Genomic DNA, 13,551 nt, shown 5'->3' with positions numbered 1-13,551 from the left:
AGATCAAGCGTTCTCGCCTGTTCTTCAGTGCTACAGCCAGCTGATGGAAACACACACACCTCATCTGGGTCACCGTAGGACTTCATGCTCAGATCCATGGCTTACCGGCGAAAACCTAGAGGAGAACTACATTTTATTATCAAAACAGTGATTGTTATTTTTTTTTTAGGCAAATGTACTAGAGTGTTACTCTTGTACAGTGATGACATAAAAAGGTAAAACTGTGGGTTGCAATAAATAACTACAATGTTCATGTACCAGGGTATTTGCATGGGTACTGCAAAATACTATAGCCTAACGTTACTATAATACCATGGTATTACCATGATAGGCAATTTGTCTAAATAGATGGTAATACGTAAAATGTATCATATATTCTGAAATTATTGTGTTGTATTCTATAATGTATGTCTTAATGTCTATATTACAAAACTGGAGACAGAACAAACCTCCTTTAGTTGCTACATGTCAGCACACAGTTAAAGGCGCATTATCTGTCATTCAGGAAGATGAAAGAGAAAAATAAACATTAGCTGCGTCACAACACAGAGACACAAATGTGAAGTTCATGCAGAAGAAGCCTCACCTTTTCTGTGTCTCATCACACAATTATCATGCACGTCCACGGACTGACAACCCGGAAATGGCTGGAGGTTACTGTCTTTTCAAAATAAAAGTCAATCGCAAAAAAAAGCTTGACCGAATATACCATGTAAATATTTGTGTTATGTCCATTTTAATCTTGCAACAAACATTCAACATGTCTAAAAATGTACTTGGACACCAACATAAACCTTGTTTAAATGTTAAATGTTATTACAAAATTTTCAAACAATATTTTAAACAAAGATGCCTAATACAAACACTTCTCAAGCAAAACATTATATTTTATTTATTTATTTATTTAGGGGGAGGGGGGGGGGGGGGGGGGGGGTGATAAAACTGTAGTTGTACAGTATAGTTCACAATGTTGATAAAAAAAATATGGTGACACTTTATGGATGTTAAACGTTAGTGTAATAATATGCTTATTTATAACTTATATGTTTCTGGGGCAATTTTCTCTTTTTGAGAAAATTACTATACAAATTTATTATGACACATATTTTGCTGGCATCCTGACTGTGTCTAAGTTTAACATAAGAAACTTGATGTAATATCAGTAAGATATATAAGTCGAGATATGAGAAATATGCATTGCATAAATGAAAAGGTTCTTAAAGTTATCATTGTGGAGATGTTGGTCCAGGTGCCCAGCCATCTTCAGCTTGATGTCCAGGGATTGGTCTGTCACCTTTACTAAATGCAACAGTGTAATATCGTTTAGGTTATTTGCATACATTTCTGAAAACGGGACAAGATTTAACAGACCCTGCGAGAATGAAAGATGACCATTAATTTTTCCAAAGAGCCAACTTTAAGAACTGCATGAGCATGCCAGCTGACAGTCTTGCCGGGCCCGGGACAAGATAATCTTCCTCTGCTCTTCCTCTCCTGTTCCTCTCCCCTCATCTGCTCTTCCTCTCATGTTCCTCTCCCCTCCTCTGCTCTTCCTCTCCTGTTCCCCTCCTCTACTCTTCCTCTCCGGTTCCTCTCCCCTCCTCTGCTCTTCCTCTCCCGTTCCCCTCCTCTGCTCTTCCTCTCCCGTTCCCCTCCCCTCCTCTGCTCTTCCTCTCCTGTTCCCCTCCCCTCCTCTGCTCTTCCTGTTCTGTTCCTCTCCCCTCATCTGCTCTTCCTCTCCTGTTCCTCTCCCCTCCTCTGCTCTTCCTCTCCTGTTCCCCTCCCCTCCTCTGCTCTTCCTCTCCTGTTCCCCTCCTTTGCTCTTCCTCTCCTGTTCCTCTCCTCTGCTCTTCCTCTCCTGTTCCTCTCCTCTCCTCTGCTCTTCCTCTCCTGTTACCCTCCCCTCCTCTGCTCTTCCTCTCCGGTTCCCCTCCTCTGCTCTTCCTCTCATGTTCCTCTCCCCTCCTCCGCTCTTCCTCTCCTGTTTCCCTCCCCTCCTCTGCTCTTCCTCTCTTGTTCCTCTCCTCTCCCCTCCTCTGCTCTTCCTCTCCTGTTCCTCTCCTCTGCTCTTCCTCTCCTGTTCCTCTCCTCTGCTCTTCCTCTCCTGTTCCCCTCCCCTCCTCTGCTCTTCCTCTCCGGTTCCCCTCCTCTGCTCTTCCTCTCATGTTCCTCTCCCCTCCTCTGCTCCTCCTCTCCTATTCCCCTCCTCTGCTCTTCCTCTCCTGTTCCCCTCCTCTGCTCTTCCTCTCATGTTCCTCTCCCCTCCTCTGCTCTTCCTCTCCTATTCCCCTCCTCTGCTCTTCCTCTCCGGTTCCCCTCCTCTGCTCTTCCTCTCCTGTTCCCCTCCTCTGCTCTTCCTCTCCTGTTCCTCTCCCCTCCTCTGCTCTTCCTCTCATGTTCCTCTCCCCTCCTCTGCTCTTCCTCTCCTGTTCCCCCTCCTCTGCTCTTCCTCTCCGGTTCCTCTCCCCTCCTCTGCTCTTCCTGTCCTGTTCCCCTCCCCTCCTCTCCTCTTCCTGTCCTGTTCCCCTCCCCTCCTCTGCTCTTCCTCTCCTGTTCCTCTCCCCTCCTCCGCTCTTCCTCTCCTGTTCCCCTCCCCTCCTTTGCTCTTCCTCTCATGTTCCTCTCCCCTCCTCTGCTCTTCCTCTCCTGTTCCTCTCCCCTCCTCTGCTCTTCCTCTCATGTTCCTCTCCCCTCCTCTGCTCTTCCTCTCCTGTTCCCCTCCTCTGCTCTTCCTGTCCTGTTCCCCTCCCCTCCTCTGCTCTTCCTGTCCTGTTCCCCTCCCCTCCCCTCCTCTGCTCTTCCTCTCCTGTTCCTCTCCCCTCCTCTGCTCTTCCTCTCCTGTTCCTCTCCCCTCCTCTGCTCTTCCTCTCCTGTTCCTCTCCCCTCCTCTGCTCTTCCTCTCCGGTTCCCCTCCTCTGCTCTTCCTCTCCTGTTCCCCTCCTCTGCTCTTCCTCTCCCGTTCCTCTCCCCTCCTCTGCTCTTCCTCTCATGTTCCTCTCCCCTCCTCTGCTCTTCCTCTCCTGTTCCCCTCCTCTGCTCTTCCTCTCCGGTTCCTCTCCTCTGCTCTTCCTCTCCGGTTCCCCTCCTCTGCTCTTCCTCTCCTGTTCCTCTCCTCTGCTCTTCCTCTCCGGTTCCCCTCCTCTGCTCTTCCTCTCCTGTTCCTCTCCTCTGCTCTTCCTCTCCTGTTCCCCTCCTCTGCTCTTCCTCTCCTGTTCCCCTCCTCTGCTCCTCCTCTCCTGTTCCCCTCCTCTGCTCTTCCTCTCCGGTTCCCCTCCTCTGCTCTTCCTCTCATGTTCCTCTCCCCTCCTCTGCTCTTCCTCTCCTGTTCCCCTCCTCTGCTCTTCCTCTCCGGTTCCCCTCCTCTGCTCTTCCTCTCCTGTTCCTCTCCTCTGCTCTTCCTCTCATGTTCCTCTCCCCTCCTCTGCTCTTCCTCTCCGGTTCCCCTCCTCTGCTCTTCCTCTCCTGTTCCCCTCCTCTGCTCTTCCTCTCCTGTTCCTCTCCCCTCCTCTGCTCTTCCTCTCATGTTCCTCTCCCCTCCTCTGCTCTTCCTCTCCTGTTCCCCTCCTCTGCTCTTCCTCTCCGGTTCCTCTCCCCTCCTCTGCTCTTCCTGTCCTGTTCCCCTCCTCTGCTCTGCTCTTCCTCTCCCGTTCCCCTCCTCTGCTCTTCCTCTCCTGTTCCTCTCCCCTCCTCTGCTCTTCCTCTCCTGTTCCCCTCCCCTCCTCTGCTCTTCCTCTCCTGTTCCTCTCCTGTTCCCCTCCCCTCCTCTGCTCTTCCTCTCCTGTTCCTCTCCCCTCCTCTGCTCTTCCTCTCCTGTTCCTCTCCTCTCCTCTGCTCTTCCTCTCCCGTTCCCCTCCTCTGCTCTTCCTCTCCTCTCCCCTCCTCTGCTCTTCCTCTCCTGTTCCCCTCTTCTGCTCTTCCTCTCCTGTTCCCCTCCTCTGCTCTTCCTCTCCTGTTCCCCTCTTCTGGTCTTCCTCTCCTGTTCCTCTCCTCTGCTTTTCCTCTCCTGTTCCCCTCCTCTGCTCTTCCTCTCCTGTTCCTCTCCCCTGCACTTTCTCTCCTGTTCCCCTCCTCTGCTCTTCCTCTCATGTTCCTCTCCCCTCCTCCGCTCTTCCTCTCCTGTTCCTCTCCTCTGCTCTTCCTCTCCTGTTCCTCTCCTGTTCCCCTCCTCTGCTCTTCCTCTCCTCTCCCCTCCTCTGCTCTTTCTCTCCTATTCCCCTCCTCTGCTCTTCCTCTCCTGTTCCCCTCCTCTGCTCTTCCTCTCATGTTCCCCTCCTCTGCTCTTCCTCTCATGTTCCTCTCCCCTCCTCTGCTCTTCCTCTCCTGTTTCCCTCCCCTCCTCTGCTCTTCCTCTCCTGTTCCTCTCCCCTCCTCTGCTCTTCCTCTCCTGTTCCCCTCCCCTGCTCTTCCTCTCCTGTTCCCCTCCTCTGCTCTTCTTCTCCTGTTCCTCTCCTCTCCCCTCCTCTTCCTCTCATGTTCCTCTCCCCTCCTCCGCTCTTCCTCTCCTGTTCCCCTCCCCTCCTCTGCTCTTCCTCTCCGGTTCCCCTCCTCTGCTCTTCCTCTCATGTTCCTCTCCCCTCCTCCGCTCTTCCTCTCCTTTTCCCCTCCCCTCCTCTGCTCTTCCTCTCCTGTTCCCCTCCTCCGCTCTTCCTCTCCTGTTCCCCTCCCCTCCTCTGCTCTTCCTCTCCGGTTCCCCTCCTCTGCTCTTCCTCTCCTGTTCCTCTCCTCTGCTCTTCCTCTCCTGTTCCCCTCCTCTGCTCTTCCTCTCCTCTCCCCTCCTCTGCTCTTTCTCTCCTATTCCCCTCCTCTGCTCTTCCTCTCCTGTTCCCCTCCTCTGCTCTTCCTCTCATGTTCCCCTCCTCTGCTCTTCCTCTCATGTTCCTCTCCCCTCCTCCGCTCTTCCTCTCCTGTTCCCCTCCCCTCCTCTGCTCTTCCTCTCCTGTTCCTCTCCCCTCCTCTGCTCTTCCTCTCCTGTTCCCCTCCCCTGCTCTTCCTCTCCTGTTCCCCTCCTCTGCTCTTCTTCTCCTGTTCCTCTCCTCTCCCCTCCTCTTCCTCTCATGTTCCTCTCCCCTCCTCTGCACTTCCTCTCCTGTTCCTCTCCCCTCCTCTGCTCTTCCTCTCTTGTTCCTCTCCTCTCCCCTCCTCTGCTCTTCCTCTCCCCTCCTCTGCTCTTCCTCTCCTGTTCCCCTCCTCTGCTTTTCCTCTCCTGTTTCTCTCCCCTCCTCTGCTCTTCCTCTCCTGTTCCTCTCCTCTCCCCTCCTCTGCTCTTCCTCTCCCCTCCTCTGCTCTTCCTCTCCTGTTCCCCTCCTCTGCTTTTCCTCTCCTGTTTCTCTCCCCTCCTCTTCTCTTCTTGACAGTGACGCATTTCAGCCGGCTTTTTATTTCTCATCTCCATAAATATATCTAGTAGTAAAGCCAATGCAAGGGCTAGAAATCAATGAATTCTTTGCAAATACTTCCTCGTCATCATGGAGAGCGCAGTTCGCACCGCTTTCTCCTTTCCACAAGCGCTTGCTCTCCTGTTGCGTCTGTCGTTGCTATGCAACAATGAACTTAGGCGCGGCTGTAAAAACGATCGCGCCACGTCGCTATTATGAGCTAATATCCCAAATATTCCCATATATGGCTCTTTCCTCCTTTCTTATCAACAAGTGGATTTACAGCCACCACATCAGCAGCACCGCCTGTCGCCATTTCTCAGCGCTTTTATGAAGAGGACGCAACTGCACACGCTTCGGGCATGCACGTGGATCAAGTGCCGGGTTTGAGAAAACCTGGTATGTGGCGTGACAATTAAAAAAAAATAGTACCGACTTACCGAAGTACCGGGTCTTTGACAACACTCATAAACGTTGGCTGCGCTGTTTCTTACCTTGCTTTACGTTGACTTTACTAACGTTAGTTCCAGCTACACCGCCACCACCTTTTTAAAAATATTTGTTTAGGACATCTCAAAGCAAAGGCCTCTATTTTCTTCTTCTCTGCTCTTCTCTTCTTCTCTTTTCTTTTCTTTTCTTATCTTTTCTGAGCACCGGACTTGTGCTGACCGGACATTTTGAGCGTAACGTTAGCCTACTAAACTTCAAATCAAATGACAACATCAAATTTTGATCAGTGGCCAAACCATTTTTTTTTTTTTTTTTTTTTTTTTCCCACAAATATGCCTATTTTTGGAATAGGCATTTTTGGGGGGGGGGTTAGGGTTAGGGTGGGCTCTTATCGCTCTTATCTCAGCGATAAGAGCCTAATATGAACACTCTCCAGAGGTTCAAACAGGGCCAGGCTTAAAGCATTCAGAACCATGGACAAGCCTGACGGGACCAGCCTCTTCGACACACGGCGTATTAGAAGACTTCGTCCCACCAAAGCATACGTGGCAAGCCGAAATTGCAGCCAGATAAACTTTAATAGATGGAAACGCCCTCCCGTTGTCCATTAAGCTTTGCAAAAAAGAGAGTATTTCACTCACGGTTCACTGAATAGGAATAACTCCTTTATAAATGCGAATGTTTCTAATGTTCAAGATAGTGTTTATAACTTCCTGGGGAAGCACAATCAAATTTAACCCTTCACAGGCTCTCCCTGAAGGAACTGAACAATCTCTGCCAGCCACAGACTCCTCGGCCAACGAGGGGCCATCAGAAGGATAGACAATCCGTTTTCACTCACTAAGTTTACATGGACAACAATATTCCTATATTAAGCCAATTAAGACAACACTCTGATGCCATGTAAACAGGGATTTCTGATTTCCTTAATCTGGCTTAATACTCGATGTGAACACAAATGAAGTAAGACAAATGGAGTATTCCTATTTCAGTTGCATTATCGAAGTGCATTATAGACATGTACCTTAATCACACTATTAAAGTCATGTGGGAGTTTTTGCCATTTTGTGACAGGACACATACACACAAACAAGAGACTATGGCTTCAGAATTTGTATCCGCCCTCGTGTATTTGCATGTATAGCATGATAAATATTTAACTGCACTTGAAGCTTCCGTGAAATAAAAAATGAAACACCCAAAACTGTATATGGTACCATAACGAAGACAAACTGTAGGGAACGTTGGACGGCGTGGCATGGTCACGGCCGCATTAACAATAGGGCTAGGCGGGGCTAAAGCCCCGGGGCCCGAACAAGGAGGGGGCCCTTGATTGGCTGTGGAGCAGATACTACTAGCCATCTGATTGCCAAAGCCTTACCACGCAACGCCCCCAACAAATTAGCCCTGTTATTTAGTAGCGCTTTGCCGCATATTCCATGCATTATCATGGAATCATTATCATTAATATTATAGTGACCGTTCGCAAAGACCCGCCTTTTTTAGTTACTGTGTGACAAGCCAGGCGGCTCTCACGACTCGAGTCACGCACATCATGTTCTCACTCACGCACTGAAAAATACATCGCGGGGCAAAGACTAACGCGTAACGTTACACAATTGACTACGAGAGAGAGTTCAGAGCAGCTTACTGTTGATATGAAACAAAGTCTCAGCTTTTAAATATTGTAATTTAAATAATTTAAACAATACCGTTTTCAAGTTCAAGTCCATGACGTTAATCTACTGACAGCTTTGTTGTCGGACAAAATTGCGTATTCGGCGTTATGATTGGCCATGTCGCCTGTCAATCAAACCCCCGTGGTCAGCAGGACAGGGCATGGTGAAATGAAACGTCACGTTTTAATTTAACATAATACATTTATTCTATATTTAACTTGTGAACGATCGACCTGCTGCTGCACATAGGCCTATAGATGGCTGCCTGGAGTGCCTGCGCCTTATTAGAATAGCGGTTCCCAAACTTTTTTTCATGCGCACCCCCTTCTATGTCCCAACCGGGTTGGCGCACCCCCAATCCCCACTTTCAAAAAAAAAATGCAACAAAGCTTTGTTTTATCGCCCTATAAAGACTCATGTTTAATCCATAGAATGGATGCGCTAATAACCAGAACACGCATGACAATAACAACATCAACAAAGTTTCAATATAATGCAACAAAGTTACGCACAAGCTTCCACTTTTAACCCTTTTACACGTAAGTTTAAAATATTTTAACTGACCCCCCAGCGTGAGTTTTTCAAGGCGACCGTTATTTAGAACTTGTCACTTTAATGTTTCCATGGTGATGCGTCATTCCTTGTCACGTGACACAGCGCAACCACAACACAGCGCTGAATGAATGATGATCTGCTTTTATGTCATTTTTCCTTTTTTATCAAAAATATTCAACAAATGTATTAGCTATAGCATGAAACACTGATATTCCGATTGTCAAATATGTGCAAGTGGATGTGTTTTATTGTTCAAACACCTTCATAACGATCGTTAGTTTGTGCCACAGTTCAGAGAATCGGATCTGTTGGATTTACAACACGTGACGTCATTTCCTCCACTTCTCACGAAATACATGAAAGTAAGAGGCCGGTGAACTGGGAGAAGAATAGGATAGAATGTGAAGCTACGTGCACAATGTGTATCTGATATGAATAAAACGTGTCGTCTTATTATAATGAAAAGGATTAATATTGCCGCTTCCATAGAAATCAGCAAAATCAAAATCATTGTTTTGCTAGTACTTATGTGTATTTAAATGTCTGAAACTTAAAATAAACATTATGTGGTTGAAAACACTCAATGGTTGTGATATATGACAGCACTGGCTCAGCGCCAGCCAACGCGAAAGCACATATGTCACGTTACCGGCTGCAGTGCAGAGCAGTGCGTAGAAGACAGCAGCTGTTTTCAACGTTTCTATCAAAAACTAATACATTATAGTTTTTTTATTTAAAACAAAAGCGATTACAAAGGAAATGTTTACTGTTCATGGTTTTTATTTTATTGTATGGAAAAATCCCACTTATAAAACACCGCCATTACATTTTTCCTCTCGCGCACCCCCTGGTGGCAGCTCGCGTACCCCTGGGGGTGCGCGTACTACACTTTGGGAATCCCTGGAATATAGCTACGCAAGTACGCATGCATCAACCAATAAATCGCCTCCACCCTTCACTTCATCTAGAGTCTAGACTATTTTTTAAAACACAGCGTCATCGTCGACCCCACAAATTTTCGGTAAGTTTGATTATTAACTTGATGGATGTTTGATATTGCTTTTTGTGTTTGATCAAACTCTATATTCACCTAAAGGGCTGGCGATAATATATCCGGTAGAAATATGTAAATTTTGCTGAGACATCATGATGTAAGTTTATAAATTAAACGCGTTTTTAATCATTGTGGTTTGACTTTGGATACAAATTATTTTAGATGATGGTGAACTTGAGGCGGTTTTGCACAGCGCACTTGAGTTCCGACCCTGAGGTCTAAAAGTGACAGCACCCTTTAGCGTCAATATGAGACGCAGATATATGGCGCCTCCTAGTGGTCTACTCTGCTAATAAAGCTGCTGTCGCCATTTGTGTCCATAATGTTAATCAAACATCAGAAAGAAAGTAATTTACTGCCCTTGAATGAATCACTTTTGTAAAAATTAATAAGAATGAATGTTGAATTTATAGTGAAAACTATGTATTGTATATTTGATTACTTTATACAATATAATATTATTCAGTGCTTTAAGTTTTTCAAGGTCGATTTCTTATGTGACTTTGTTCTATTGTTATTTGTGACTCTTGTCATCGGTAAGCTTGAGATTCTTTTCTTAAGTTACTATTATTTTTTGTGATATTGAAATTGGTCACAAGAATTATGAAATGTTAGTGCCATTAAATTTTGATATGATAAAAAATCGTTTTAAAAGTAATATAACTTAGCTGTGAAGTATATCATAGATGGATAAAATGACTCGTATAATGATAGAACATTTAGCTCATGTAGTTGGTGACCTGTAGTGGTGGGGGGGCCCTGCAGTAACTCATAGCCCCGGCGCCCAGTGAGCTCTTAATGCGGCCCTGGGCATGGTGACGTAATTGCATGTGCCATTAATCGATCTATGTTCTATAACATGTAAAAGGGGAACATGAAAGGAATATTCTAAAAGCAACTCATGTAAACACCTTAATCAAAATATTGTCTTATTCAGAAAAAGGTCAATAATTAGATTACTGCTGTCCATGTAAACGTAGCCACTAACACTGTCTAGGGTGGGAGAAATTAGACTCAGTGGTGGAAATGCATATAGGAAGACGTTTGGTCACAGGTGTGCCGGCACATTTTTGCCCTTGAGAGAAAAATTCAGCAGACTCTTTGCATTTGCCTGTGAGGCGAAGAGATATTCGGCAGCCCTTCCGTACCTCTTCCAAATCTGATCTACCACCTGCTGGTAAAGTGCCCATTCTCTGTATAACAGATTGCCCCTTGAAAGGAGATCCGTTCCTAAATGCAGGACTCCTGGGAATTGCATTGGGCGCAGCAAGCAGAAGTGCACAACACTCCAGATAATCAGCTTATGGGCGAAATTGTGCAGTTGCAATGAACGCGTTCCCCCCTGGCGATTGATGTACATCACCACCGTTGTGTTGTCTGTCCTGACCAGAACATGAAACCCAGAACCAGAACTGCAGAAAATGTTTCATGGAAACACTGCGTTCAACTCCAAAAGATTCATGTGAAGTTTGCGAAGCTGGCTGAAAAACCGCACCCCAGCCCATCAGAGATCCATCCGTTGTCATTACTTTTCTCAGCGATGCACCCCCCAGGACAGCCCCTGTCTGAAATACACATGGGTCTCTCCACTGATGAAGAGCCTCCACACATTCTGCGGATATTTCTCACTCTGTGGATGAGGACACAGATGCCTCACAGCTACCCAACACTGGAAGTCCTTCATTTTGTGCCAGCCCAGCGGGACCACCGACAGCAACAAAGCCCATGCGAATCATGCCCATAAGGCGGAGACAGGTCCTGAACGATACCAGGTTTTCCTTGCAGAACTGGCCAGGCACTGATAAAACGGCATTATCCTCCTCTCCGAGAGCATAGCTTGGTATGCCAGTCTATTCGTAGGTCCCTGAGATGTAATCAGTTGGCTTTTGTCATAGTTGATTCTAAATCCCAGATTCGTGAGATGAGACGTGAGCATCTCTGTGTCTCGTCCTGCACGCTCCTGCGAATGAGCGCATATCAGATAATCATTTAGATAAGCAGAGACCCTTGTGTCTCAGCGGTGATAATGCTGCCTCTATGCACCTGCTGAATACACGGGGAGCTAGGCTGAGCCCGAAAGGAACAGTAAATTTGAGTAAATTTCGAGTGAAATTTGTACACTTCACTCCGAAAAGAAAACCTGAGATATTTCCTGTGCAAAGGATAAAGTCATAAAGTAAGCATCCTTGAGATTGACTGTGACGAACCAATTTCCCCCGGCGGATTGAGCGAGTAAGAGCTCAGAGTCTGAAATTTTGAATTTGTACTTCCTTAAGTGCTTGTTTAGAGCATGTAGGCCCATTATTGGGTGTAAACCCCAATCTATCTTTGGAATGATTATATCTCCTGTTAGTCTCCCTGCGCCCTCAACATTGAGCCTGGATGCAACAGAGAATCTTTTATTGTTTGCTTTGAACCCAGGGGCTGAAGTGCTTTGTGAAAATACACTTGAGAACGTGTGCTTGTACAGTTTTCTGCATTCGAACTTGTGGTATTGCAGTCGGCAATCCACGGAACATTGTGTGTTGAGGTGGAGCTGAACTGGCCTGAACATAACTTATAACAAATCTTTCGCCCAAACTCCACGTCCTCCGCTTTTTTTTGTGGGTGAGGGAACATGTGTGGTGGACTCGGGAGAGGACATCACAGAAAACCCTTGGTGCTGTTCGTCCCTCCCATGCAGAGACTGTGTGTTCTAGATATCCCTTTTTAGTGTGTTAGAATGGTTAATGGACCTAGACTTTGCAGCTGCCGCCACGAATGACTGCTTTCCCCATGTCTTAGCGTTCAAAGCAACCATCTTCTCTGCTCGCTGGGGTTTTGGAGTCCTGGACACGTTCAAAAACCTCCTGTTCTGTGTCGGAGGAAGAGGCCGCGGGGGAAATTATGTTTTATTGCCAAAGTTTGTGAGGAGCATGTTCAAATGTTCCTCAACAGTTTTTTCTGCATTCTTCTGCCACCCTGACTCCTCACTCTTGGCTGTTTCCCATCCAGGAATACAGGGGACTCTTCTGGGATCGGGCTACATTCTGACCTCCCCTGGATACTATGGCAAATATGCATACTCTTTTACTCTTTATCTGATTATTTGTAAGTGTGAACTTGTGAACAGGAGGATGCGGAGCTCTTTTACGAAGCAGACAAATGTCAAACGCCTCACCTTCCTTTCTTTGAGGTTGCATCTCTGTCTTATTGCGGCAGAGCTGGGCCGACCAACTCTTTTGAGTCCACGGGAGAAAGTCTCCGATACTTGAGAGACTAAGCCAGAGCGACCTCTCACCCTCAACGGCGAGAGCCAAAATATGGCCGCAGCTTTGTACCGCACCACGCAAGGTGCGTAGATTGAGGTCTGTTCTATTAAATATTTACCTCCTGAGAGCCCAGCTCCTCCAATAACTTGGCTTGATAGGCCATCAACAACGAAGTAAATATCCTGTTTAACTCCCGCTTCCCCAGGAGTTACATACCAAGGGATGCTAATCTTAGCTGTCACATGCTTACAAACCTCCACTAGGTCACAATCCACCACCATCAACGCTAAATCGGCACTTTGCGCACTCATGGGCCTGGATGCTTTGGCCACAGACAGGATAGCATCATCCTCCTCATCCTCCACCTCATCGCATTACGCTAGCAGATGTTGGTCGAAAGGTGGCGTAAGCTCAGGGGACTCTGCATCTGTAATATCCCCTCATGAAGAAAGATCCCGCAGGGGAGAGGGTTGAGCCGAAGCCGAAGAAGGGATCATAGAGAGACACGGTTCATCTTTTGTAGATGCAGCCACCCGTAACCTTCTTTCCAAAATGGAAAGGCATTACATAACAGTGCGTGCAACTTTTCGCATCCACCAGTGCGGCTTGAGCACACTTGACACCAATGCATGTAAATCAAAAATTTCCCCAAATAATGAATCCACATGACACCGGACATGAGCATCTTTCCCTTTGTCTGCAGATATCTTGGACAAGATATGGTCAGTCAAACTATCCAGTATATAAAACTATCCAGTATATAAAAGTTAATGGCCAAACAGATCTTTGGAAAAGTCCACATTGTTTTTATGTTAATAAGCGAGTACGTTCCCTTTCGAGATCGGTCACTTCGTATTGCGTTGCTAATACGCAGTGGGGAGCTGGGGATGCAATGTAACATGCCGCACCATTAGCAACTGGCTCCAAACAACTGGAGTCTAGGGAAGCATCCCGAGGCTCACAGAAACAAGCCATAATAAACCCTCACAAGGACAGGGACTGGACACAAGTCGGGTCCCATGATAAGAGGGGCTGGAACTCCTGAACTAGGCTCGTTCTTATAACATAGTCATAAGACAACTTGTGCTTATGGACAGTAATCATGCTAGACTGATAAGACCGGACACCATCAGGTCTAATTATCATATTGAGAGGACTTGAGCCTGCAGGCAAGGAACCTCCATGTT

The 13,551-nt window shown here is 46.9% G+C and overlaps 1 long non-coding RNA gene across 1 annotated transcript; it reads right to left on the bottom strand.

The window, feature by feature from the left end:
* Positions 1–18: 18 nt before the first annotated feature.
* LOC130072109 (uncharacterized) lies at positions 19–655 on the bottom strand. The gene is made up of 3 exons (XR_008804074.1): positions 587–655; positions 450–494; positions 19–115 (listed from the first exon to the last, which is right to left on the bottom strand). It is a non-coding gene; the product is annotated as an uncharacterized LOC130072109 (long non-coding RNA).
* Between the last annotated feature and the right edge of the window lie 12,896 nt (positions 656–13,551).

This window comes from Rhinichthys klamathensis, unplaced genomic scaffold (genome assembly GCF_029890125.1).
Source record: "Rhinichthys klamathensis goyatoka isolate OS25496 unplaced genomic scaffold, OSU_Roscu_1.1 h1tg000476l_1, whole genome shotgun sequence".
NCBI lineage: Eukaryota > Metazoa > Chordata > Actinopteri > Cypriniformes > Leuciscidae > Rhinichthys > Rhinichthys klamathensis.
The sequence above is the reverse complement of the archived record's forward strand: the minus strand, read 5'-3'. Positions and strand labels throughout refer to the sequence as shown.